Source organism: Eleutherodactylus coqui, chromosome 2 (assembly GCF_035609145.1).
Source record: "Eleutherodactylus coqui strain aEleCoq1 chromosome 2, aEleCoq1.hap1, whole genome shotgun sequence".
In the NCBI taxonomy this organism is placed as follows: domain Eukaryota; kingdom Metazoa; phylum Chordata; class Amphibia; order Anura; family Eleutherodactylidae; genus Eleutherodactylus; species Eleutherodactylus coqui.
The window spans coordinates 257227944-257250882 of record NC_089838.1 but is presented as its reverse complement, the minus strand read 5'-3'; the positions used below and the strand labels follow the sequence as shown (position 1 = coordinate 257250882).

At 42.3% G+C, this 22939-nt stretch overlaps 1 long non-coding RNA gene across 2 annotated transcripts in view; it reads left to right on the top strand.

Annotated features, from left to right (window-relative positions):
- Window positions 1–22939, top strand: part of LOC136612466 (uncharacterized) — a 42936-nt gene that overhangs the window by 12990 nt on the left and 7007 nt on the right. For both annotated transcript variants that reach the window (XR_010790398.1, XR_010790397.1), the window contains 3 exons: window positions 2719–2790; window positions 20414–20472; window positions 22171–22273. This is a non-coding gene — a long non-coding RNA (uncharacterized lncRNA). The remainder of the gene's footprint in view (window positions 1–2718; window positions 2791–20413; window positions 20473–22170; window positions 22274–22939) is intronic.

Genomic DNA, 22939 nt, shown 5'->3' with positions numbered 1-22939 from the left:
CTCGAAATGAACTCTCGAGCATCACTGAAAGTTCGACTCGAGTAACGAGCACTCAAGCATTTTGGTGCTCGCTCATCTCTAGTAATCACTGATACAAATTTGGATGTGGATTTACTCCTAAAGTGTGAAAATGATATGGATTTTGATATGGACCTTTAAAGAAAAGTTGAATCCTGTTCCTGTTCAGAAATCTGGAGCAGGTCCGCAATGAAATATACAACAGCTGCAGGCTTCAATGCAGATTTTTCACCTGTGTTCAAGTCAGTGGTGCAATTCTGAAGCAAATTTGCTGAAAATCTGCAAGAGAATTAGTATACTGTGGAATCTGAATTCTGCTCTGCAAGCTCTTCTCTGTATGTTGGGGATGTTATTTCCAACGTCTGCACGAAAGAATTTGCAAATCAATAGAATTCAATAGAAATTGTCTACTATAGAAATCTGCAAACACTCTGTAACTTCTAGACTCACTCTAAAGCTGGGTTCACACGGTGCGGAGTTGCTGCGGTTTGCCGTTGCATATCCGAACTGCGGCAAAACTGCTGCATTTGCAGTGCAATGCAGTTCAAATGTGTTTGGCCAAAAAGCTGTTCTCACAGGGTGGAATTTTTCCGCACTGCCACAGTACGTAAATGCAGCTGCGCCGCGGTTTTAGAATATGCAGCATGTCAATTCTTTTGGATTTTCCGCAGCGCTTTTTTGCCCATGGACGTAGCAAAATCCGCACTTAAATGTGCTGCAAAAATAAAAAAGAGCTGCGGAAAAAAACGCTTGCGGATTTTCCGAGCTGAAAAAGCGGCCAAAATCCGCAAGAAAATCTGCAAGCCAAAAATAACCTTTGAAGCGATTTTACCGTAAAAGCGGTTCTTCTGCGGCAAAAGAACAACGGAAAAACTGCAGCAAAACTGCGGCAAATCCGCCCCGTGTGAACCTAGCCTAACAATACAGCATGCAATAAAATCGTCTAGTGGTGGTGATGACATCAAGAATTTTGTCACTGAATTCTATGGGGGAAATTTATTAACATTAGCATTTCATATTCCAGTCTAAAAGGGGTATTCTAAGACCTACATGCCTTTTACTTAATTTAACATACCCTTTAGAGTGAAGCACTTTTGCAATATGCTTTCTATATCCTCCCCACATATCACCATCTCCACAAGATACTGCTTACATGCGGTTCAGACTCTTCCGCCAATGTTATGTTCATGGGCTTCCAGTCCTGTCCGTTTGGTATGGGGATTTAGGGGGGGGGGGGTGGCGAGGGAAAGCGGGGGGAGCCGAGATCTCTCTCTCCCCCTGCTCACCCCCTCTGCCCCTCCCCGCCGCATTTGCTCGGACGAGTAATCAGTTACTCGGGAAGACCGATGCTCACTCCAGTATCTGCCTTAAACGAGCATGCTCGCTCATCTCTAGTACTGAGCTAAAACACCTCTTCGTATATGTGACACATTTCGGCCTGTCCGAGCACATAAGAGAAATCTAAACCAGTCATGAGCTGAATTAGATATCCGTTCTTATTTATGTCAGCTACGTCCGATACCCCCCCCAACAAGCCATGCCTGCTTTTTAAAAAGCTGCTTTAATTGGTGTAAATTAAAAAGGCATAACATTTTTGTGCAATCGAGGTTTATGCCCAAAATTGTGACCTTTTTCCACCATACTTGGCATGATAAATTGCCCCCCATATACAAGCAATGTGAGTCTCCATATCAGAAACTCAGAGCTCTGAGTTTAAAGCTGAAGTGCTAAAAGTGCTAAAAAGTGGACAAAGGTTTCCTTCAAGTGAAATGCACAGTCTGTTTTGAACGTTAAGCTTATTTTGTTCTTCCTCCTAGATTTAGGATTACAGATGAGCAAACGTTAAAAAGTTTGGTTCAGTCGGTTTACTGATTTTCGTCAAAAAATTAATTAGTTTGAACTGATCCAGGAGTTCATTAAAACCCCTTAAAGTAGTATTGGACACTGTCTAAGAGCTCTGACATGACAGTGGTGGTGGTGGGAAGAAGAGGTGCATGGTGGTTTAGTAGTGTTGCCTTGCAATGCTGGAGTTTTAGGTTCAAAGCTGATTAAGGACAACATTTGCTTAGAGTTCGTATGTTCTCCTCCTCTGGCGAAGGAAGAAAGAGCATAGCACTTTAGTGGTTAGCACTGTTGCCTTGCAGTCTTGGAGCCCTAGGTTCACATCTGACCAAAGACAACATCTGTATGGAGTTTTCCAATTCCATACAGATGTTGCCCTTGGGGAGATTTGAACCTAAGACCCCAACACTGGAAGCCAACATCCATTAAAGGCCCACTAACACCTTCCCTCTTCATTTCAGGGCTCTTAGACGGTGTTCAATATTAGTAATAGGGGTTTTAACGAAGTTTGGCTGAAATTAACAACCTGAGGTCTGGGTTCTTGCCGAACCGAAGTTTTAGTAAAGGTCACCTCGAATTTAGACTCTGTAGGTTAAGTTCCATCATCTCAATGTAAGATTATAAAAACAGGCAAGTGTATAAAGATGTTTTTAGCAATTGCTAACTCGCTTTCATAAAAGCCACACACTTTCAGGACAAACCTCAAGAGGGTTCCTGCACACTTTGAGAATTTGTTGCCGGTTACTTTGAAAAGATGACAATGACATATAAACAAGTTTTAATGAGAGGCAAGTGCGATCATTCTGTATATCTCTTTAGAATTACTACTGAGATAAGTGTCTTCTTTTTTCATTCCAGGTTCCTTGAACTCATCAAGCAGAGACCACAGAGCCACAAATATTCAAAGGACATATTTTAGGAGTTGTAACCGTAAGTTAAAAAAAGTTGTAAATGATTGTGCAAAACTTTAATCTTCCTAGCTCAGCTTGAAGTTGATGGTCATTTTTGCAGCACATACTTGTCCATAGAGCTTGCAATCTAGAAGCACATCAGAGAGCATGATGATACAAAATTGGATACTTGGGAGGCATGTTCATAAGGCAGAGCAGGGGCGTAACTATAGGGGATGCGGTTGCACCCGGGCGCAGGAGACTTAGGGGGCCCATAAGGCCTCTCTTCTGCATATAGGGAGCCCAGTACTATGAGTAAAGCATTATAGTTGGGGCCCTGTTACAGGTTTGCATTGAGGTCCAGGAGCTTCAAGTTTCGCCTCTGGCAGAGGACACTTTGGCTGTGCTCTATGTTCTCTGTACCTTCTGTAAATTACACTATTGATGACTATGTGAATGACAACTGTGTGTTCAAGTAGACAGAAGAAGATCACGCCTCTGTTTATAAATAATATCACTATTTATACATTTATTGCACATTATTCAGTAAATGGGGGTCATATACTAGAAAAAACATGCACAATACATACAATAAGAATCTATTTCCACGGTGTGATTAAATCACAGTTTATTGCTGCAATTACTGTAAAAATGCTTTTTCTTGTAGCCCTTAGGCCAGGTTCACACCGGCCAGGATCACATAGTACAGTGTTTTTACAAATTTACAAATCAATAGAATTCAATTGCAAACATGTCCACTGCAGAGATCCGCCAACAGTTTACCACTTCTAGACTCACCCTAACAATACAGCATGCAATAAAATCGTCTAGTGGTGGTGCTGACATCCAGGATTCGGTCACTGAATGCTATGGGGGGAATTTATTAACACTGGCCTTTCATATACCGCCTAAAAAGGCTATTTTGGGACTTATATGCCTTTTACTCAATTTAACATATTCTTTAAAGTGAATATACTTTTTGTACATCCTCCCCACATATCACCATCTCCGCAAGTCAGTCCCATGATACTGCTTGCATGCAGTTCAGACTCTTCCGCCGATGTCATGCCAATGAGCATTCGGATGGTCCTGTTCGTTGGCTGTGGGGATTTAAATTGTATGATCCATGTACATGCGCATGTACACATTGCGTATTGATATGCATGAGAAGTAGATCGCAGCATGCTCTATTTCTCTGCATACCACGCAGCGTGAGCCTTATACATTGAAATAGGCAAGGTATAAAACGCTGTCCATACACAACACATTGCGTAATGGCGAGATTCTCACACCCAACCGCGCTATGAAACAGTGCGGCGAATTTAAAGAAAAAAAGAGTGACACTGCGCATGTCTAGGTGTGTGCGATATGTGGGCATGTGCAGTGCACTGGCAGCCGTACACGGTCTCTGCCAGCTCTCTGCTGGCTGGGCTGGTGCTTACAAACATTGGTGAACCGCTGCGGGGAGACCTGTAGCGTTTTACCGATATGTTTGTGGATATAAGGCCTTATACAATGCTTTTTTAGTTTTTTTTTAGAGAGGGGTGGATCCTACTGGAAGGATCAAATCGTAATTGACTGCTGCAATGCTTCTGTGAAATCATGGCAAAACTGCGAAATTTTATAGTAATCAACGATTTCTTGGTATTGTGGCAATAAATCATATTTTGGCCAAACTTACCTAAAGGTTTCCTGAAAACACTGTGGTATTGTGTTGCATAGCAATAAATGCATGTGGCTTTACAATAGAGTTTCTGGCTGTCAGGCAAATACATAAAAAATGCTTCACATAGGCTTGCCGAGCTGCTGAAAACCACATTGCACAACTACAATAATTTGTGGTATGTTCTGAGCACAGCTCTGGAAATATCGTATCTAACATATAATAAAGACAGTACCTTCCCCACAGCTAAGAAAACGTCCTAATATCACAGTTACTACAGAAACTAAATGGCTAATGACAAGCAGTGGACTGCAGACAGGCTGCATTTCAGCTTTGCTTTACAGTAGTAAACCAAAATAAAAATATACAAGAATATAAAAAGATTGATGGCACACACACAGGCTATTAAATGAGCATAAGTTGTTTAAAAAGTTAGATACATTTTAAGCCATTAAAAAGCTATTTTTATCTTATCTTAACTCAGCAAAAAACATTGTAAAGCAATTCTGCACAGAAAGGTATCTTAAAGGGGTTGTCCAGCCTCTGATTTGCAGGCAGCAGTCACCTGGCTTCCACTGTCAACACAGACTGGGAGAAATGTGTGGCTGCAGCACTGGATCGCAGGGGCTGAGGATGGGTAAGTACCATTTGTTTTATTATTTTCAGTCATTTGGACAAAGTTTTAAAAAGTCAGTGTAACCGGACAACCCCTTTACCTTGTTAAAAGACACTCAAAAAATAAAAACATTGCGGAAGAATTACATAAATGTGGAGTGCTTCCTGCTTGTGATCCACGATTGTGTGTGTTAATTCAAGACGAAGGGAATAGAAGTCGACCAGACACCAATGGTCCTGCTTATTTCAGGGGAAACAAAGGCATGGACACGTTAAAATCCAACAGTCATGCTGTATCTATGCACGTTACATTATTTTTCCATTTAAGGCTATGTTCACACTGGTTTTGCATACTCGGTATATACATCAGGAAAGCTTCCACAGGCCCCTATTCATCTGTCGGAGGCCCAAAGATTGTCCTTTCTGCTGTTATATGTTATCCTAATTTTATTCCCTGTGTAGATAAATGGAGTTGATTGTGCTTTTCTAAGCAGAAGTTCCTACAAAAACATATGCCCTGTGATTCTCTTAAAGATGGCTGCCTATGGGTGACGTATATCGCTGTAGGACTTTATAGTGGCATACATCTCAGACTATTGTCAGAAGTATATGTTGGGAAATTGATGGAAAGCTTGAAAGAAAGATGAACAGAGCCTTAGCATATGTTCACACGGAATCCATAGCAGAATTTTCAGCAACAGACTTAGCTGCAGATTTGCACGCGGATTTAGCCCTGTCAATGGGCAAAAGACACGTGAAATATCCGGTGGACGGATATTTGTACGGAAATGTGTAAAAAATTCAGCATAAGGATTTTGCCCATTGATAGGGCTAAATCTACATGCAGATTCATGGTAAAATATGTGACAGAAGCACAAGGTTTGGCCAAGAATTGTTGGCGCGATTTAAGACTGCATTTACATGGGTGATTTTCATTATCGAGTTCTGTCAGGTCGTGAGATGGACAGAACTCAGACATGAAAGAAACCTATTATTTTGCATGGTCTAATATACACAAGGTAATATTCTCTCGGACTGGGTATGAGATTCAAGAATCGCAGCATGTCCTATTTTCGGTTGATTCTTGTTTAAGAATTGCCCATTATTTCCGATGGCAGTGAAAAAAAAAATCCACTCACCTGCCATGCAAATGCGATGCGTTTTTAACCATTTTAACTATCACAGCAATATGCAAACTTTTTTTAACCATGTACATCGATGCAAATCGGGTGATTTTGTAATGTGTGGGTGGTATGTGCCCGTGTTGCAGGCTATGTAATGGCACGGTGAAAACAGACGGAGATGGAGGCGGCACATTTTTTTTTATCAGAAATAACTTTTAGTGAAGAACAACAGAATGACATTGTTTCACTCCACAGGAGGGTTCTCGTACTGAACAGTAGTATGACAACTTGATATCAAATCTCTTAAAACGACAGGCTGGATTTTTCATTCTGTGTCCTTGCGACTTCTCACTACTGGCGTAATGCACCAGTACATACAAGGACTTCATATCTCCTACCGATGGCAACAGCAAGGTACCTGACCATTCACATGACTTTACAGCCTCTCTCTACTGCGGTATAAATGAGGTCTTCATCTGTAGGCCCAACCTCACATGCTCTGTAGAAGCTGCATCGTTACACATAGAATGCTACCATGCCATAGACGTAAACTTAGAGAGATCGTGAACCATTAAGCCGGTTCAATCTCCACATCACATCATTCTCAAATACCTCCTCTTAACCAGGTGCCCCATTACATTAACCATCTATATGGTATATCAAATTGGTTACATCATAAAACACTACACATTCTTCAACCTAACCACATTGCATAGGCATCACAATTACCCCGCAAGCCCTTGCGTGAACTATGGCACCAAACAACCTGACCTCCCAACCTGGCCAGGAAATTAAATACAGCAGTCAAAGGAGAAATTAGCACTTCCACGACTATCTCTAGTGTTGTCCTCCGATCTCCACTGTGCGGCATCATCTTGCAATATCAGGCAAGTACAGGACAGAGACTCCCTCTCCTACCACGCGCTGCAGGGTCCTTCACCGCAGTAATCTGGATGCTGCTCTATCAGGCGTCATTAGTTTGGCTCCAAGGTCATCAGGGCCTGCTGTGGTCTTCCCTAGTATAGGAAAACTGCTACCTGTGCTGCTGTTGGTGACTCTTCAATAACCTCTGGTGCTGCTGGGCGGAAGAAGGAGGCAAGAAGGAGAAGGAATGCAGCAGCCGTTCCATATTTCAACAGTCAGTTTCATATTATAGTTTCAGGGCTGGCCACGGAAAAGTAGCTTGGCACCACACTCTTATGAAAGCCATCTAAAAGAAAATCTTTGATGCCTATAGCAACCAATCACAGCACAGCTTTCATTTCTTATACTACTGAGGCAAAGTGAAAGCTGCGCTGTAATTGGTGGCCATGGGCCACAAAGATTTTATTTGACACAGCTTTCATAAGAGTGTGGCTAATTTTCTGTGGCCCACTCTGTATAAACAGAAAACCAAAGATACTGGTTATATTTCGTTTTTTATTATAACTTTAACCACTTTATTTGCTAGAGAATTTAATTATGAGTAGTGTTGCTCATCTTGATCAACTGGGTGATAAAATCGTTCTGATTTTCACGAAATCAAATTGGGCTAGTCCAAACACATTTTTTGGAAAAATCAAGGGAAAATCAAATTTCCCATAATGTCTGCTGCAGAGGTCAGCGTCACCAAATGTATCCCCCATTTTGCATACAACCAGCAGTTTCATTGGACGTCCGCATTACATGATCTAGCCATTTATAGCATAGACACAGTATAACTATCCCCCATTTTATAGTTGAGCACAGGAAAGAGAAGCCACATCACTTCTATATGCCTATATAACATGTGGCCTGTGGTTAATAGGGTCAGATATCCTACAGAGGTTATATTCCTGCTGGATGTGAAAGCTTGTAAACCAGCAGAGAATGTAAACGGGTTCTATTGGAGGGAGCAAAGAAAGAAGCTTCATCGCGTTTATACCAATATGAAATGAGGTCTGTACATTGGGAGAGAGAATATTTCTGCTGCTGTCAATGTACATAGCTGCAAAGCAGACAGAGAAAATATGCTTTAGCATGGGGAATATTGCAGTTCTTTGTCGCCCTTAGACATCATTCAAAGTCGCCAGTTTGGCCAATATGAATTATTACATAGCTATCAGTGGGGAATTCAGTCAAGCTGCGCCAAACAGGGACAGTTCACAAAGATACAAGCTATACCCTGTGGCCTTCTGTACTCACATATCATACCTCCCAGGGGTTGTAGCTTATTTAGTTGGTGGTGCTTGTTAATATAAAACATAAAGAAAACCAAACAAGGATATAGTAGATGCACACATTGCTTGTCAGTAGTTTCAGACGTCGTTCAAAGTTGCCAGTCCGGCCACTACAAATTATTTCCAGTCCTTACACAGCTAGCAGTTGTTTTCAGCAAACTAAAAATTTAGCTGATTAGTTTCATAAAACCACAAAACGTGAACCCCTCCAAAAAAAGCTAAATAAATTAATTAAAAGGAAACATGAAGAAAGCAATGGTGGAAGTGTTGGTGGAGGTGGTAGAGGACGGACCAAGTTGGCACTTGAAGCAGCTCCCACTGAAGCAACAGCTCTATGTTCTGCAGGAGGTGAGGCGAGCCCACTGCCATTCCTTAGAAGTGTTTCTGCCTGTGTGTAACATCTGCCGCAGGTTGTGGAGTGGATGATGCAGCATGTCTTGAGTACCACCACATCTTCTTCCTCCCAGTCGCAGGCAAACAGCAATCATTCTGCACCAGTCGACCATGAGCATCACCCCATTTTTTTACCCTGTGCAAAATCCCCTGCACTCTCTGAAGCAGTCCACACGGATCAATCTGAGGAGCTGTTTAATTATGGATGCTATCAGAGCAGTCCAAACAACCAGAGGGAGAAGACTAAGACATTGAATGTACTGATGCTCAACCATTTTTTTTCTCTAAAGAGAAAGATGAGGGTGGGTCAGTGCATATGGCCAGCCCTTCACAGGCAATGTGTACTCAGGGGTATGTGGAAATGGAGGGGGCAGCTCCATGTGACACACAGTCCACTCAGGAGAAAGACAATAAAGAGGAAGAGGAGGTAGAAGATGATGAGGTACTTGACCCGACATGGACAGTCAGGGAGAGTCATGATAACAGGGCAGGAGGAAGAGGTGGACATTGCAGGGCAGCACTATACTAAGAAAGGAGGTAGGGTATCACAAACATAAGGGATGTACTATCACCATCAGCTACTCACAGCAACATCAGGCCTACAGCTAGGTCTGCTTATTGGACTTGTGCAGATTGGGCATTCTTGGAAACTGCATGTGATGACAGAAGAGCGATCATCAGTAAGATCTGTGGTAAGTGTTTACCACCCGCTGCCTTGAAAAGCCCACCTGAGCCAGAGGGTAAAGAGTCAGCCTCATCAGCTTCCTCGTTTGCTGCCTCTTTATCCATCTCCCTCCCTGTTCATGCAGTAACCTCTGAGAACAGAGAGGAAGTTTTGTGTAGGGGCAGTAGCATGCTTACCTCCACACCCCAACAATTGATGATTGGGCTGCAGGCTTAAGAACTAAGAGTGTGAAACAGAAAGCAGAAGTTGAGTCACCACCATCATCACCACCTTCACCAACATTGATGTCTACCCCATATTCCACAATGTTCCATGCCAGCAGCCAGCCCTCCATCCCCCTTTCGCAACATGATGCTTCATGCTAACTCACAGTACCAGATGTCCAGCCACCATTTCTTTGCCCAAAAAGCCATCCCAGCTCTGCACCGCCATGTGATTGATAACTTGTCCCTGGTGTTGAAGAATGAAGTCAGTGACAGGGTGCACCTGACCCCAGACACATCCTCCAGTAAACATGGCCAGGGGCGTTACATATCCCTAACAGCACACTGGGTCAGTGTCTTCCAGGTGGGGTATGAAGCCAAAAGTGGTGGTCCACAGTTCATAGTTCAAGAGCTTTGGTACATTCATCCTTGTCTGTCCCTTCCTTACCCCCTTCTTTCTCCTTATCTTCCTCACCTCTTCATACCACCTTTCAACACCCTCCATAAATGTACAGTTATCCATATGGAAGAAAATCTCACCTCCATACAATGGTGCATATGGTAAATGACAAAATGCTATCCTAAAACTCATATCTAAAGGAGCTGCAAGCTCAGGCTGACACTTAGCTGCAGTTAAGTAAGATTGTGTGTGATAATGGGGCCAACCTGTTGGCAGCCCTTTGCCTTGTCAATCTCACACATATCTTGCCTGCCCCATGTGATGAACCTGGTAGTACAGCGCTCCCTAAACAATTACCCAGGTTTACACCCAGAGCTGGAAAAGGCCAGGAAATTGTTCTCGCACTTTCAGCATTTACACCCAGCCGACACTCGTGTGGCGGAGGAGCAGTGACAGTTTGGACTACCACCCAACCTTCTTATCTGTGACGTGCCTACACGGTGGAGTTACACATTGCATATGTTGCAAAGGCTAAGCCAGCAACATCAAGCAATCACTGAGTAGCAGATAGTGTATGCCATTAGCAGACGCTGTGTGGAGGTCGCTCACTTGATGCCTGTGGATTAGCTGCAGATGAAAGATGTATGCCATTTTAGCCTGCTTTGAGGAATTACCAAAATGGTCAGTCATGATGACTGATCAGTATGACCATCCCTGTTGTCTACCTGCTGGAACAGATGCTACAAGGCCTCATGGACAATGACGTTTTGTTGTCACTGGAGGAGAAGGAAGAGGATGGTGGGTTATCAATTTCCTAACTGTCTGGCCAGTCCACCATTACTGAACACCACAGGGAGGTGTCCTCTCCAACACATTTCTCCAGCTGTGGGAGAAGTATAGAGCAGGAAGAAGAGGAGGAAGAGGAAGGGGATAATATAGATCCAGAGGCAGTGGAGCGGGCTACACAGCATTCCCTCCACCCATTACTAACCGCAGCGATTCTACGTGGACGGTGGAACCAGCCTGAGGACACTCTTAGGCCTGACCCTGATGGATGTGGGCCATCTCCCTTAGGCACTTTGAGGCATGTGAGTGTTTTTATGTTGCATTGCTTGCACAAGGATAGTTGCATAGCCCATACCTAAACATCAAACAACTACTGGGTGGCCACCCTCCTTGATCCAAGCTACAAAGCCAAAATGACAAATCTCATTCTGGCAGTGGAGAGGGACCTCAAAATTAAGCACTATCAAGGCAAACTGTTAAGCAGCTTGAGCACAGCATTTCCCCATGGCAGTAGAGAGGAGCACAGTTTTCCCCAGATGTGTGCCTGTATTCCCATGCAATTTAGGGAGCTTTGGCTGCATAGGGGACCTAATGTTTGGCAAATTAGAAAACCGACTTTTACTCCCATTGACTTTAATGGGAGTTGGAATCGACCGCCCCAATTCACAATGATTTTCATGGTCTGCCCGATACTGACACGAATCGACTATTCCACCAATTGCTCATCACTATATATGATATTCCAGCAATACAATGAAAATTCATAATGTATACCATCTGCTACAAGCAGACATTCCTCATTTCGTAAACCTTTCAGATACAGTACATTCTAGTTGGCACACGCTGATGAGTTAACTTGTGATGGAAAACATGAACCTCCTGACTTTTGGTGAACTGTCCTCCTCTAAAATGAAGCTGCCGATGTCATGCACTGAAGGGGTTACACTTCTGCAGTAGAAAGCAAGGTACTTGTAGAAGAATGCTGCCTTTAGTAAATAGACCTATACTTGGTTAAAACCTCTCTTCTCTTGGCACAAAGAATGATTTATCAAACTCACCGCTGACACTTTCTCTGAATCACTGGATTAGCCAGCACTACACTTACCCACCTACTGGGTTTTCACTTACAAGCTGAAAAACCGCTCGTCTGGCCAACATACTTTAGTTTGCCAAACATAATGTACAATTACAGCATGAACGTAATAGATGAATTTTAATGTACCACACAAAAGTAACTCAACACCCCTCTTGGCTCCAACTCTTGTGTTACAGCTGAAGCCCAAGCTGCTACCTCAGACTTTCGTTTCATAAAATGTATTTTGGACTTTTTATAATTGGATAAAAGCATTAATCGGGATAAAAAAAAATGTTCTGTAATTTCTGGTCCCAGAGCTACTTAAACAAATTAGGAGGAGATATATCAGCAGTTCTAGGCTATGCGTTTCACTAGTTTAAGCCACGCAAGGATCACTGAATTAAACAGCTATGTGCTGTACCTTGATTTGGCATTCTAATAATCTGCAAACATCCTGGACACTTGTAGGGTGCAGCTGGAAAATAGCTAATGTGACTGGGTGTCCAGGCCCAACTAGTCATTCTAGTTTTGCAGACCAAATAAATAAATCTTGGTATTTGTATAGCGCCAACTTATTCCGCAGCGCTTTCAGGTAATTGTTACTTATTACCCCCCACCAAGCTGGGTTCTCATTTTACCAACCTTGGAAGGATGGAGGGCTGGGTCAAACTTGAGCCGGCTACCTCAATCACGCAGGGATTGAACTTACAACCTTCAGGTCATAGGCGAGAGCTTACACTCTGCACCACACAAGGCTCATCCTAGACTACTGTTTTTCTATGCAAGAACATGTCCCAAAACTATATATTAATACTCTGATCAATTAATATCAATGTTTAAATGCATAACTAGGGTAATTTTTTAATGTCATTTTTTGGGGGGTTCCAAATTTGGTAAATTTTGCAGCTTAAAATTTCCCGGTCTGCTACCAGTCTTGAGTAACACTTCTGTATTCACTTCCATGTGATGGAAATGTAGTGCCAATACATATAGGTGTCACAAGATGGCACCCACATAGATTCTTACTCTACAGTCCCTTGCAGTAATGTAATAACCTGGCAGTATTTTAGGCACTGTTCACACGGAGTCTTTTTTATCTTTTAATAATCTGTATAAACATTCAAAAAAAAAGAAATCTTGCTTTTTGACAGCTTGTACAATCTAAAAATATAGAAAGTAGGATTTTATGGACATCATATAATGTTTAATAGACGCAAAATTGTATTACAAAGGCTAACCAGATTTAAGGCCCTTTTACAAGGGACTATTGTTGGGTGCAGATGCTCAACAGGCCATCCCAGCGATGATCGTTCTTGTGCTTTTACACAGGAACGATCATTGCTCAGTGAATGGGTAAGGAGTGCGCCGGGGATCATTCCAGCCCATCCGCTCCATTCACAGTAAACAGGCAGTTACTCATAGATAAGCGACTGCCTGTTCACACGAGCTGATCATCGTTCACTTTTTATGCGTGCAGAAACTGAAGGATGAATGATAAGAGTGTGCAGGTATTTAGACTGAACAAATCATTCAGATTCTTGACGATCGCGAAATCTGAACGATTTATCGGCCCGTGTAAAAGGGCCTTTAAAGTGCTTTTAGATGGAATGATTAACATTCAAAATATTGTTCAAATGAGAGAAAGTGAACAAAATTTGTTTGGTCTAAACACGAGCCAAAGACTGAATTATGATTGAGAATCATTCGCTTTTTGCTCGTTGTTCACTTTACGCATCATCATCATTGGCTTGTTCTCTAATCGTTCAGTATAAACAGCGCTCGTTGAGTCTCTCATATTCACTTATACAGCAATTGTGAAAGACTGAATGATAGTGAATGATGTTCGTTTGAATGTGCCAACGATGTATCTGCTAGTCTAAACCGGCTGAACGAGAGCAAACAAGCTACCAATGATGTCAGTCACTCATTTGATCTTTCAAATGAGAATCGGTTCCTCTAAAAGCAGCCTTAGAAAAACAAGAAGCAATATGGAGAAAACAGGAAAAAAAAATGGGGGGGAAAGTGTTGCAGCCGTTCTGAGGCCTGCACCTGGCTTGCAGGCAAGATCAGGTTTTGGGTGTGCCCTTGCTTCTCCGGGAGCTGAGGGGTGTGGTAGCTGCAGGAGTAATGTCAGTCAGCACCTGGTGCTGAGTAGCCTAGCTCCTACTTAAACAGTGCCAGCATTATCTCCTGTGCTTGTCAATTTCTTCAGTTGCCTTTGGACAGCGACGGAGCAACACATCTTGGCTGAAGCTCTCCTTACTAGCTAAGTGCTTTTCTGTTTTGGGTTTTCTGTTTTGCCTTTCTTTTGTGCTAGGGCTCCCTGATAGGGACTAGTCAGTGGCCTAGGCACGTGTGCAGACTCGCACTTGTCAGAGCGATCGGTCCGCCGAGTAGGCAGGGCCCCCTCCCAGGTTAGGGAACTATAGGGAGAAAATTCCCCCTAGTTTTTGTTTCCTTTGCACAGTTGTGCCTTTTGTTTGTGTTATTGAGGTTGCACGTCCTGAGGACGCAACAGAAAGAAGGAAGGGATTACTGTGTTAACAATAAAATGCTATAAAAAAGTGTCAGTTAAATTACCTATATATGAAAGTCACGGTTGCCAGACCACATCAAAGTTTTAGCATTGAGTCATTCAGCATATTAGATAACCTGTCATTGACCATAAACCAAGCCAATTGGTTTTTAACTAATTCAAAAGTTATAGTTATAAATTAATCCATTTACTGATATTTTTGTGAATATCCAGGATTGGCGCACTCAATAGTGCCAGTGAGGGAACTTTCCAAAAATTAATGCTTGTGATTAAGTATGCAGATCCACAATCTACTTACTTTCGGGCATTCCCACTATGCATGATACATAATACCCAACTGTCCACATCCCTGAAAACATTGCAGCGAAGCTTCAGGATAAATGCAGGATAATCTCGTGGGCACCATCTACCATCTTAGCAAAACCTTCCACACACCCTTCACCAAAGACATGTTAATAGAAACTTTAGCTATGTTTCGAGCAACACATGTCCAACCTTCCAAGGTCATTGATTTTCCAATGTCAGATTCCCATTCAATAATGATGTAGCAGATGAATTTACACATATAGATTTAAAAGTGGTTCTTTGAGTAATATCGCCACCACTAGTCTTTAGGCTGTTAATGAAATGTATTATATGATTATGTCCCCATGGCATGAGAGTGTATTAGGGACTGCATGCAAAAAAAAAACCTGAAAAGCCTTCTCATTCATTTTGCTCAGCAAACTTTAATATAAATTGTGGTTTTAATTTAAAACTTTTAAACACAACAGGCCAAGATACTGCAACAAGTGGAGCAATGTGCCTGGGAACTGGGTGGGTAATAACAGTCTAAAGCCCCATTTACATGCAAAGATGATCGCTCAAAGTTTGTTCAAAAGATACGGAGATTGACAGTTTGAGCGATCATTTTGCATAAGCTGCTAATGGGCACTAGTGCTCATTAGCAGCTTATCACCTTCATTTGCATGTAAATGAGCCTCCCTGAGCTGTATGCAGAGAACAGCGCGTGGTCTGTTATCTGCATACAACTCCTTTGTTCTGCCAGGGGACTGCAGCTGAATACAATGTTATCAGTGCTCTCATGGAGAATCACAGCCTGCGGTCCCTGCTATCAGCTCTCCGGCTGAACAATGGATTTAAACTTAACTAAATATCATCGAATGGTAGCATTTAAACGCACCGATTATCACTCAAAAGACATTGTTTGAGCGAATTTTGAGCGATAATCGCATGTAAATGGGGCTTAAGTCTTTCAACAAGGCCGATTGTCCAGTTTTGAGGAAAGTCCGTATTCAAAAATAAACAGATTCTGTTTCATGGAACTTTACCTGGGAATCAGGTATTCTGCAGGCCTAACATGTTCAGGCTGCACCATTGGGTGAGTATATTGAAGTGTAGTTGGAGAGGCTCATGGAGAGAGCAGACTCTGGCATTTTCTTTCAGAGTACAATACTGCCTATACGGCCTCAAATGTTCTTGATTCTCTGTCTGCAATTACTTTATGACCACACTCAGTCCTGACTGGAGATACCCCGCTTGTCCTGGAGACAGCTTTACTTCCTCTCTGCACTCTACTGGAAGTAGTAGCGTCTTGTCAGAGCTGGCCACTCCAAGAACCATCTGTGCTGGCCTTAAAGAAAGAGTCTAAATGAAACTCAAGTTAGCAAAAATAGAAACAAAGTATTCCCCTTAAGGCCCATTTACATATAACGATTGTTGCTCAAAATTCACTAAAACAAACAAAAGTGCGTGATATCGTTACGTCTAAGAGCAAGCCATCGGGCACTTTGTTTGCTTTTCGTTTGTCGTTCAGTTCTCGTTACGATGGATTGCACTGACTTAATGTGATTTTTTGATTCTATACAGAAACATTAATGTGAAAACTGTCCAAAGTACCAGTGAAAATCCCAACTTTTCCACGTGGACAGAGCCTAAAGTTACCCATATACATAAGAAGAGGTTCAATTGAAATGGCTGATTTTACCCATTTCAGTTCACCATCACCTAAAAATTATATGTAGATGATTGTTTGTGGTGTCCAACGGCAGACTACTGGTTTCCCAAAAGTGATCTGTCATGTTTTTGGGTTATTGTTGGCTGAAAGTAGACTTGTATGGATGGCATGATTGACCAATTATGGACAATCATTTGCTACTTTGTGCAAACACATTACACAATTTATTTGTAATATGCAAAGTAAGTTGTCCAAAAATAGCCAACACTGAGATAATATCACCCGAGGAACTCCAGCACCCCTTCCTGTATTATTTAACATGTGTAGTCACTGATCCATGTCTTCTAATAATAGTCTTGCTTAAGGGTAGGGTCTAACTCAACGGCTATCAAGCATCCGAGATTTGACCAAAAGCTCTGGCTTAGTGGGGCTCACAAATGAATTAAGTGGTAACTGACTGTTGATTGTTACTGGCTGTGGGGTTTTAGGCAATAGCTATACCCCCTCCCCCATTTGTAATTATATGTATTCCAATGCATACCAATTTTAATAGCGGTTAATGAATTACTTTCTGTCCTACGGTGTGTGGCTGTATGCAACAAAAACTTCATTTTTCCTTTAAACTTGTGAATTACAGTACACAGTATATTTTATATGAGAAAAGTAGACAAATGCTAAACTGGAAAACATATGCCATGTAACATCACGCAGGCCCTGCAAAACAGGAATTTATTATTTACAATGAGCATTTAACTAGAGGACACAGCATTTAATGGCTAACAGCTGTCTAAGAAATTGCCAAATAATGCACATATGATGTATATAAGACAGCTTGAAATTATAGGACTTAGATCTGCTTTCGGAAGTGTAAGATGCCGCATTGTGACAACTGCATACTGGAGGAATGCATAATTTGAACAAGGTATAATTAAAGTATCAAAGCTTGAGATGGTAGCACTGCTAAGAATGTGCATTGCTGGAAAGGTCAGGAAACAACTGTTTAGCATGGCATCTCACATAGACATAACTGGCAACAAAGAGGTTAATTTTCACATTACACAAATCAACCCAAGAGAGGGCACACACGAAGAAAGAAGTCATCATAATAAACATGGAAGCTTAATATTGAGGAAAATGGCTAAATATAGCAGCCTAATTCATTAATATTTCTTTATAGGATGATGCTTTTATCACACTAGTATTTGTAGGGTGACACAAACGTATCGTAGAATTAACATTTTGTACTGACTGCAATACCATACACAACCTGTAGACTGGTGCGGCTTTGTAGACATGCTGGAGGTAATCAGTTGATCAAGTTAGTGGGAAAGTCTGTGTGGAAGCGGTATGGGGTCTGGCACTGATGTTAGCAGGCATCTTGGGCAAGGCTATGCATGCCGAAAAGGCCCGCTGGTCACATGATGGGAGATAGTTCGCCTGGTTGATGTAGGAGGAACATGCAGCCACATAATACTTTTTGGGATGCTTTAATAACCATCTCAAACTTAAACACAACAAGACTGGATGATTCTTCTCACAGTCAGTAGAACCTTTGTGTGGCTGGGGATAGATGGCAAGGCAGTCAAGTCTGGACTCTCTTTCAGTAGTCAGCCAATTTAGCTGTAACTTTGTCTACACGGACCGTGCGGTAAAGAACAGGGGCCTACTTTCATCATTCCTTGTACAGCGATGCTTGAACGCCAAAAAAGCTTCTAGCTTGTGTACTTTTGTATATCTCGTGGCTACTCGCCTCTCGTGGAACATCAAGAATTTCCCTTGTTTGCCGCTGTTTTTGGAAGAAAGTTGCCATGTTTTTATAAACCATTACCCCTTTAAGATAATTCCTTTTTTATTAAAAAGGTCCTCTGGCAATAAGCTCATAACATACCAGTCTATTTCAGGGGCAACAAACTATAATCTGTAGGAAAACTCTGTAGGAAGTGTCCAATCCCCCTGCAATTCCACTGCAGAGTAAATGAAGCATTGAACAGTTCCCTCTGAGTCAATGGGCTGTCCACATAATGACCATACAGATGGCTCTTCCAGAGTGAGCTTTTTGTGTCCATTCTCCAATCAGGCTAATTGATAAGGGTCTTGAATGGCAAACTCCGCTCTTTTTAGTCAAAATCCCCTGTATGTTCTTCCTATGTTTGCATGGGTTCCTCCAAGTTTGCAGTTTTCTTCCAACACTTCAAAAACAATCGGAGAAGTGTGACAATTAGGGGATTAGTCACCTCACAGGATCATCACCTTTCCTCCACCTAGGCTGGTGGCCATACTTCAATGACCCATATCCAGACCAGAGTAGGTGGTAAAATTCAGGAAGTCTATTTTATTTTGACAGCAAATAATGATTACAAAGGTAACAACTCTTCGCACTGTTGTTTAGTCACAGTGCACACTTACATCAACAACCGAAACCCTAGCTGTATGGCTACTAACTCACATCGGATTCTCTCCTATTTAACACAGTGGCCTAGCACCACTATAGGTCACAACAATGTCCATCCGTGTACCCAACCGGTTGTCAGTCTAGGGGCGTCCTTCCCTGTCAGACTCACTGGCAGTACCACAGCCTGGTCTGCCACAGAACCCATGCTTTCAGCCTCCTCCCAGCTTTTCTACCAGGGAGTAGCTATAGAAATAGCCCTGCTCTGACTTTCAGCAACCAAACTCAATGTATCTGGAGGTTTTAACTCCTTAAAGGGGTTCTGACATGAATAATGTTTTTATGCTTTAACAACCATTGTTCCCTGGTCTGCCTAATGGACACAGGGAGCCCACGATTTTTGGCTGTTAAAGCATAAAAGCATAATACTTACCTTGTCTTCCGTTGTTGTTGTCATCAGGGGGGTCATCTCCCAGCAGGCTCTCTTCTTCCTCTTCTTCCTCCGACGAGCCACCCCGCTCCGGGATTGCGCATGCACAGTGGAGAGGTGCCCTCTGACAGGAGTCAGGACAGGCCGCGTCTCCACTCCACACGTGCAGAATCTCGGAGTTCAGCCAGGACGGACGGGCCACCCACAGCAAGCACTGCCTGTGACGTGCTTGCTGTGGGTGGCCCGTCCGTTTACCTTGGAAGTGGCTGACACACCGAGAAGAGCAGGAAGCCACAGATGAAGAAGCCGGATGGAGGGGACATGCCTCGCGATCGGTCCTGGCCAGGCAAGGTGAGTGAAATTTTTATTTTCATGTCAGAACCCCTTTAAGCTGTCCATGCTCATTATCACCTCCACATGTCTGTTCTCCAGCTCTCTGCAGGTTATCTCTGTGTATCGCACTTCTACATACGTTAAAGGGGTTGTCTTGTTATTTTTGACATTTTCATTTGCAGTAGGGAAAAAATAAATCCAGCAGTACTTACCTGTCTTCAGACTCAGCGATCTAGCCCATGGTTCTTCCAATCTTCGTTGACGCGAAAATCATGTGAGCGCTCCATGCCAATCAAGGGCTGCAGTGGCACCGCCTGTTCTCCTGGGCGCTACTATGCCAGGAGCTTGGAATGGTGATGCTGCTGCCTCTAATTGGCAGACAGCGGTCGCCTAACCTTCACTGTCAACAGAGATTAGGAGAACCACAGACCTGCATCATGGGATTGCTTGGCCCAAAGACACTTAAGTACTGCTGGATTTGTTTTTTTCACATATCTGCACCTGACATTAAAATGTCAAAAAATAACCGGACAACCCATTTAATTGCCTCCATATGAAATTGGCTCTAGTGTGTCTGACGTAGGGGAAATTATATTGCGAACCCCGTTGGTGATAGGGAATGAATTGACTGGTGACAATGTCTGTTCTGTGAATATATTGCTACTATATAAGCAACAGGAAATAAATACAAGTTTTCTCTAAGACAGCCTTGTGCATGATTCGTAGAAGAAGCTTAGAAATGAAGCAAGTTTGGAAAATACTTCTAATAGTTGTTAGTGCCAAAGCTCTGCAAAAACTTTGTTGTTCTAGAAAAACCTGGAAAAATAAATCTATACACTTTGCTGAGTTTTCTTTTAATTGTTACATCTCTTTCAGTGCATATTCAAGAAGCTTGTTGAGAATAATGGCTTGTCTCATTATCTTGACTGCAGCAGGTGATTATAATGTATACTTTAGTATCAAATTCTTTGAACAGTATATTTTCTCGATCCATATTTGAAGCTATCTACTGCTGATGTGTTCATTTTTATGACATTACAAGTGGTGCCTATGTTCCAAGAAATTGTGATTTCCTATTTATGACCATAGAAGTTAACTATATGGTAAACTGCAAATGATATACCATATAACATTTTTAAAACAGCTCCATCAGAGCAAGCCCGATAATTACCAAATTGTAGCAATTTATCAGTTTGGTAATAGCAAGTCAATAGAAAATACTCACTTTCTTTGTATATTTGATGTTAGGCATTGGTTAGCTTTGATCATGTAAAAATCATCCAAGGGCAATTTAAATACTCACCATCTGACTAGCGTATGTGTATCTGTGACTCCTGAGTTTCCCAACAGATGATGTCAGGGTAAAAAAAGCATTGGGTATGTTGAATTTCAATGCCGATATTCTTTGTTCTCCCTGCAGATTAGCCTTCACCATAGTCTTCTGGTAGCAGAATTACTCCCCTCTTAATTTTATGAACACATGCATGCTTGGCCGTTAGTGGGGGGTGATAAGCAGATATAGCTATCAGCGAAAAGAGTGTTCTGCCAATCCCTATTAAAGGTATAGGAGCATGTTAAAGAAGCACCCCTATTTGGAGAAATCCAAAGAACAGGCCCCTGTGAAGGATCTCAGTGCTGGAGAACTAGCTGTCTATTTCAAATAAAAAAAATCAAAAACATCCGTTAAGGAATCTTCAAAAACTTCAAGGCTAGCCCCAATCTCAGTCTCTTCAGCACTTCCTCCATCACTCACTCACTTTCTTTACTAGAACCAATGACAGAGGAAGAAGTCTTCAGACTGCTTTCCGCTGCTCGCCCCACCACCTGCGCTAGCGACTCTTTCCCCTCACACCTCCTTTGGTCCCTTTCTTTGGCTGTCATTACCCACCTCACCACCATGTTCAAGCTCTCCCTGACCTCTGGCATTTTCTCCTCAAACATGCCATCTGCTAAAAAACGACCCTTGACCTGATCGACGTTGCCAACTACCGACACATCTCAAACCTGCCCTTCATCTTCAAATTACTTGAACACCTGGTTTACTCCCACCTCAAATGCTTTCTCTCTGATAACTCTCTCCTCGACCCCCCTCAGGTCCGGCTTCTGCCCCATACACTGGACTGAAACTGCCCTCACAAAAGTATCAAGTGATCTGATGATGGCAAAGTCGAGGGGAGACTACTCCCTACTAATCCCTCTTGACCTCTCCGCTATCTTTGACATTGTTGACCATGATCTCCTCCTCACCATGCTTTCCTCCAACACCCTAAAGGACACTTGGTTCTCCTCTTATCTCCCTGACAGCTCTTTCAGTGTCTCCTTCAAAGGCTCTACCTCCTCTCCAATTCCTCTTGCTGTTGGAGTCCCCCAGGGCCCCTCCGTATGGCTCCCTACACTTTTCACTTTGCCTATCGTATACATCTTCTGCCCCTGTACCTTCTTACCATCCACCATTCTGTTTCCTAATAACCTAATACCATATGTAATCTTTCATACTGTTTGTGTTCCCCTGTGCCTCCTGTATCACCCCCATCCTGTCTCTTTCTAAATAATTGTATTAAAAACAAACAAACAAAAAAGCTGAGTCTCTTTAAGATTGTTAATCTATTCATTTTTTTGTTAATTTTTCACAGAAGTAAACTTCAATTTCTGAAGATTAAGCAAATTGCAACTTTGTATGGCAAGAAATCATGGACTCAACATATCAGCAAAAGGCAGGAATGACTAACCTGGAAGGTAGGTCATCTTAACAATGTGAATCCATAAAACGTTTCTTTGGTAAGTTATGTCACTCAATTGGCACAGTGGGTACCTGGACACTGATGACTTGGGGGAGCAAGTAATAGAATGGGGTCTATAGTAAAATAGGGGGGTGTTATATTTGGCATAATGCAATGTTCTATTGAGGATTCTCTATGATTCTCACTTTTAGTCCACATCTGTAATTGAGTGAATCCAACATCTACCTCGCAACTTTCTTTTGGCAAGACAGAAAGATATAGATTAGACTATAAAATCTACTTTAGCACATCGCTGATAAAACTTTTAATCATCTGGCAAATTTTTCACAAAACAAACTAACACAGCTTGATGCCTGCAAATGAGGATCGGCATCATCCCTGGCTCATGTGAGCCTCACGATAGTGTATTTTCACTGTCATTTCAGTGCTGAAAGAAGACAGGTACACTTCTGGTTTATAGACTGATTGGTTGGCTGGGAGGCTAACCAATTAGCCTCAGTTTGTGTACATTTATTCTAGCACCTCCTCACAGAGGACTCCAGTTATAGTCTCAGTATAAAGATGTTCTGCTCATGTTGGTGGCTCCTAGTCCTGACCTGCATCTCAGTTAAGGCAAGTCCACTGGTTGTTCACTTCTTTATCTGGGCGTTTGAACATCTAT